Raw genomic sequence first — 6483 nt, forward strand, 5'->3', positions numbered from 1 at the left:
TATACGTCCTCATCCGTTACACGTGATGATAGCTCTGTGGCCATTTTCTATGTGGAGCATGGATGTTATTGGATAAATTTTTCCCAAGGCTTCAAATGGCCATCATTTCATTTTGGTAGCGATAGACTACTTTACCAAATGAGTAGAAGTGACTTCCTATGCAAACGTCACTTAGTAAACAGTCTGTAAATTCTTAAAAAATGAAATCATATGTCTATATGGCCTACCAGAGAGGATTATTTCCAACAATGCATTGAATCTAAATAAGAAAATGATGAAATCATTCTGTGAGTAGTTCAAAATAAAGCATCATAATTCCACCACTTATCGCTCGAAGATGAATGGGGCAGTAAAGGCAGCTAATAAGAACATCAAGAGGCTTATAGAGAAGATGATTGAGACTTATAAGGACTGGTATAAGGAAATGTCATTTGCTCTATTAGCTTATCAAACTTCCATACGAACGTCGACTGAAACAACTCCATTTTCTTTAACATATGGTATAAAAGATGTCTTACCCATTGAGGTAGAAATTCCCTCACTTCGAGTTTTTTAGACGTGAAGTTAGATGAGGTAGAATGGGTACAAGCCAGATATGACCAATTGAATTTGATTGAAGAAAAGAGATTAAAAGTTATTTGTAATGGTTAGTTGTACCAGAAACGCATGATACGAGCACATGACAAGAAGGTTCGCCTCTGAGAGTTCCACGAATGAGATATGGTGCTTAGAAGGATCTTACCTATTCAAAAGGACTTCCAAGGGAAATGCAGTTAAAAGATATTTTGCTTGAAGAAAAGGAAAAAAAAAGAAAAAAAGGAAAATAAATAAAATGAGGTTCAAGATGAAAATCTGAAAAGGATGTTTTGAAACCAAAGAGGTCTCAAGTTGAAAACCCGTAATGGGCGGCTTGAGTGTAATTTAAATTCAGGATTCATGCTTGGTGGAGGTCCTAGATTCACTGAAAAGATTAAAAGGTTCATGGGTTGGGTAACAACATCAAGTGGTGATCAATGTTAGGACTGAAGATAAAAGAGTCTTGATTATAGCAACCAAGAAAGAAATTGAGTGCATATAAGAGTCAATACTGGTTGATGGCATCCAACATCTGGAGATTTGGTAGTCTAGAAAGAACTTCACACCTTTACGCATTATCACAACTCTCGAGATCCTTTTAACAAAAGCTACACTTGAGTTACTCTACCGCATGTCATATCAAAAGCATTTGTACTATTGATATTTGAGGATGCCTACTTCATTTCCTTTTACATTTTTCCTGTTAAAAGTTTTCCATGTAGTCACTCAAAAAAATAAAACTCTTTACATTTATATAAATAAAAAAGAGATTTTTTCTTGTTAACTTCCCTTTTGCAAGCATTTTACTTTGAAATTTAAAACATGTAGTTTAACTTGAATTACATGAGATCATGGTGTATTATTGTGCAAAAAGTTTTAGAAAAGTACAGGTGTTCTGAAGATGGCAATGGTTTTAACCTGTAAGCTTGCATGATGACGTGATACAGGAAGCTAAAACCCTGGAGTACATAGAAAGTTTCAGCAATTTTAGAATGACCCAAAATATTTGCCACTAATTGTGTAGTTGGTCATGGGTAATGGCGGGTTTCAAGAAGTAAGAAAACCAAGATCAGGTGTGATCAAAGAATATGGGATCAAGATCATCAACTGGGGTGAACTGGTCATGTTTTTTGTACCCAAGATGAAATCGAGTTGCAAGACGGCTAGCGAGAGAGCATTCTCATTCGAAAAAAAAAAGAAAATACACTCAAATTGCGTCATTGCACACATTTTAGGCATAAATAGGATCAGGACATTCATAAATGCATGTAACAAATTTAATTAAGCATCTACAGGTTTACCAAAAGAAAGATGAAGGTTGAAGATATTGAAACCTCGAGATAGGAGTAGTCAATCCAAAGTCCCAAGAAGGGATGTTTCAAATGGAACTCGAGCCAAGGTAGATTCCCTTATATGAGGATTGTAAGAGAAATTATTTTTCGAAGATTCTATCAATTCTTGTTCTTTCAGATTTGGTCTTCCTGAATAGCAGCAAAGCAAATCAAGTTTGATTCAATCTTCCCTGAGGAGTAATGAAGTGGATCAAAATTTTTCTTGAGTTTGATCTCCCCTAAAGAGCAGCGGAGCAGATTATTCTTCTTTCAGATTTGGTCTTCCTGAAGAGTAATGAAGTAAATCAAGTTTGATTCAATCTTCCCTGAGAAGCAGCGAATTGTATCAAAATTTTTCTTGAGTCTGATCTCCCCTAAAGTGTAGCATAACAGATTCTTCTTCTTTCAGATTTGGTCTTCTTGAAGAGCATCGAAACAAATCAAGTTTGATTCAATCTTCCCTAAGGAGTAGCGAAGTAGATCAAAAATTTTCTCAAGTTTGATATCCCCTAAAGAGTAGTGGAGCAGATTCTTATTCTTTCAAATTTTGTCTTCCTGAATAGCAGTGAAGCAAATCAAACCTCGATTCAATTTTCCCTGAAGAATAGTGGAATGAGTCAACGTTTGTCAATCTGATTGCCCTGGGGAAACAGTGGAATGAGCCACAAATACCGCTTGTTATGTCATAAATCGAGTAATGATTAGGACTATTTTAAAGAAAACTCCATATGAACTTTTCAAAAATAAAAAGCCTAACATTAGTTATTTTCATCCTTTTGGATGTAAATGTTTTGTTTTAAACAACGGTAAATACAATCTTGGCAAATTTGATGCTAAAAGTAATGAAGGAATTTTTCTTGGTTATTCTTTAAATTCTAAAGCTTATCGAGTATTTAATAAAAGAACTTTAGTGGTAAAAGAGTCTATACATGTTGTTTTCGATGATAATCCCCTTCCGAGGAAGGATTCTTGTGTTGATGATGACGTAGGTATTGTAAATACAAATGACGTTGAACATGATGTTGGACATGACATTGGAGAACCATCATCAAAGGAAGAAAAGAAAGATGAGGAAACTCACGATTTTCTCGAGAATCCAACCATTGAAGAAAGGGAAGTCTCTTACCTAAGAGAATACAACTATGTCAATGATGGTGAAATTATAGGTGATCCATCTAAAGGGGTAACAACTCGATATTTTCTTAGAAATATAGCATTTATCTCATGCATAGAGCCTAAGAATATCCAAGAAACATTAAAAGATAAAAAATGGATTATGGCTATGCAAGAAGAGTTAAATTAATTTGAGAGAAGTAAATTATGGACATTAGTTGAAAGGACTAGTAATAAATCTGTTGTAGGTACTAAAATGGGTATTTAGGAATAAGCTTGATGAAAGTGGTAATATAGTGAGGAACAAGGCTAGACTTGTTGCTCAAGGCTATACTCAAGAAGAGGGCATAGACTATGATGAAACATACTCTCCCGTAGCTAGGATGGAAGTAACAAGAATGTTATTAGCATTTGCATGTTTCAATGAATTTAAATTATATCAAATGGATGTTAAAAGTGCATTTTTAAATGGTTTTATAAAAGAAGAAGTGTATGTGGAACAACCTCCTGGTTTTGAAGATTCAAAATTTCCAGATTATGTTTTTAAATTGACAAAAGCTTTATATGATTTAAAACAAGCTCCTAGAGCTTGGTATGAAAGATTGTCAAATTTTTTAATCGAAAAAGGCTTTTCAAAAGGAAAGGTTGACGCTACATTGTTTTTAAAACTAAAAGGGAAAGATTTATTAGTAGTTCAAATTATGTTGATGATATAATATTTGGTTCTACTAATGATACTCTTTGCCAATAATTTTCTAAGCTAATGCAGAGTGAATTCGAGATGAGCATGTTGGGAGAGCTCTCATTTTTCTTGGGACTCCAAATCAAGCAAAGAAAAAATGGCATCTTCATCAATCAACCAAAATACGTCAAGGATATGCTCAGAAAGTTTGGATTGGAAGATGAAAAACCCAAAGCCACTCCAATAAGTTGATCTACAAAGCTTGACAAAGATGAAGGAGATAAATGTGTATATGTTAAATTATATAGGTCTATGATTGTCTCTTTGCTTTATCTAACTGCAAGTAGATCGGACATTATGTTTAGTGTCTGCTTAGGTTAGATTTCAATCATGCCCTAAAGAATCACATCTAAAATCCATTAAAAGGATCTTTAGATACCTTAAAGACACTCTTAGTTTAGGACTTTTGTATCCTAGAGACTCTAGATTTAGCTTGCATGCCTTCTCTGATGCGAATTATGGAGATGCAAAATAGATAGGAAAATCACCTTCGGTACTTCCCAATTCCTAGGAAATATGTTGATTTCATGGTTTTCAAAGAAAGAAAATAGTGTTGCATTATCTACCACTGAAGTGGAATACATTTCAGCCGGTAGTTATTGCGCACAAGTTTTATGGATAAAACAACAACTTTTTGATTATGGAATTGAAGTTGGTACCATACCTATCAAGTATGACAATACTAGTGATATTTGTCTCGCTAAAAATCTCATCCAACACCCTAGAATTAAGCACATTGAAATAAGACATCATTTCATTAGAGATCATATCACTAAAGGAGATGTAGTTCTAGAATATGTTGATACTTTGCACCAATTAGCGGATATTTTTACAAAACATTTAGATAAAGAAAGATTTTGGACACTCAGGAGAGAATTATGTTTGACAAACCTACCTTGACTTAGTGTTTAAAATAATTTTAGCACTTTTTATTAAAATTGAGAAATGCTTATGAAAATAACACTTTTGATTGCATTATTTGCTAATAGTTAGGGGGAGTTTATGATCTTTAGTGAAAATTAATAATATGTTCAAATAAAATTTAAAGATAGATTTGATTGATTGAACATAATTAATTTTCGTGATATGAGTTGCCAAAACCACTATAGCTAATTAATTTAGCATTCTAAGTGCTTAAAATCATTTTTTGAAATTTTTGTGAAATAATGTATCGATACCTAGGTATCGATACCTCCTCGCTATGTATCGATACACTATGAATGTGTACCGATACATTCCTTAAATGTGTATCGATACACTCAGGAGTGTACCGATACACCCATCGGGTTTTTGGTTTTAAATCCCTAAATATCACATAACTGCCAAAACCACATAAACCCAAACACTCAACGCCGTTTTGCTCTCCTCACCCTACTCTCAAAATTGCTTCAAATCAACGAAATCAAGTCAAAATTTGTTCAATTTTCAACTTCTGATCCTACTACATTCATTAAATTCGTGCAAACAACATCACATTCTCACTCAATCCAAATTTTCAAGGTAGTATTTCAAAAAAAAACTCTATTTTATTGATTTTTAAACATATGACTAGTTTTAGTTAGTTCTAGTCCAAAATAGAAATTGAACAGTAATTATATTATGTTTCTAAACTAGATTCTACAATTAATTTCAACAAAAAACAAATTTTTCAAAAAAAATTTAATTTTCGAAATAAATAAAAAAATGTTTTTGATTTTAAAAGTGATGTTTTTGATTGAATTATGAAAACTATACGTATTATGATTTTTCAAACATTGTTTTCAAAATAGTTTTCAAATTTTTCCCATTAGGATATTGGTTAGAGAACCTTGAATATTGCGAACTCACATTGAGTTTTGGGATTGATTATATTGCATACACGTTTTTTTAATTGCAGGTATCCCTTAATCCATTCCAATTAAAAACCATGTCTCATTCAAAATACCCTAGGACTTCGTCTAGTCGGTCATCAAAACAACCTCAAAACCGACCTCCTATTCCACCTCAAAATCCAAACCCAAACGCTCCCGATATGACTATCCTTAATTCTTACTTTAATCAACCTGGTCGTAGAGAAGATCTTTACCATAGATTCGTTAACTCATTCGAGTCATATAAAATCCGGGAAGAGTGTATCCCCTCAATCCAAGCTATGGTCAATATGAAATTCGAATATCTTCCTGCCCTCCCATCTTGGAAATTTGATAAACTATTTCAGCTCAAACCCATTATTTATCACCAACTAGTCCGCATTTTCTATTCCAATCAGGCTTGTGTCCAAAACTAGTCTCAAACTTCCACCGTAGGGATTCTATCTTATCTTTTAGGTCAATTCGTGTATATCGACTCCGACACAATCGCTAACACCTTTGGTTTAGATAACTTGGGTTTAGATAATGAAAAAGAAATTGTGGCTACACCTTATAAAGCTAAGCCTAGTGCAAGTACCTTGTTAACTTATCACGAGTGTTTTCTTCATTTGATTATCTCTTGGTGGTTTAGACCATCTGGAGGTAGGTACTCCACCCTTAGAGTTTTAGATTTATGGTGGATAAATTGTATCCAACATAAAAAGAAAATAAATTTTCCACAAATCATTTTCGATGAGCTAGTAGAAACCGTAAACAATGTCCCGTCCAAATATATAGAAACATAGGTTTACGGTTATCTTCTAAGTAATTTGTTTATCAAATCCAATCTTAAGGTCTCTCTTGATGTAGCCATCCCCCCTAAGAACCAAAA

Source organism: Hibiscus syriacus, unplaced genomic scaffold (genome assembly GCF_006381635.1).
Source record: "Hibiscus syriacus cultivar Baekdansim isolate YM2019G1 unplaced genomic scaffold, ASM638163v2 tig00110004_pilon, whole genome shotgun sequence".
Classification (NCBI taxonomy): domain Eukaryota; kingdom Viridiplantae; phylum Streptophyta; class Magnoliopsida; order Malvales; family Malvaceae; genus Hibiscus; species Hibiscus syriacus.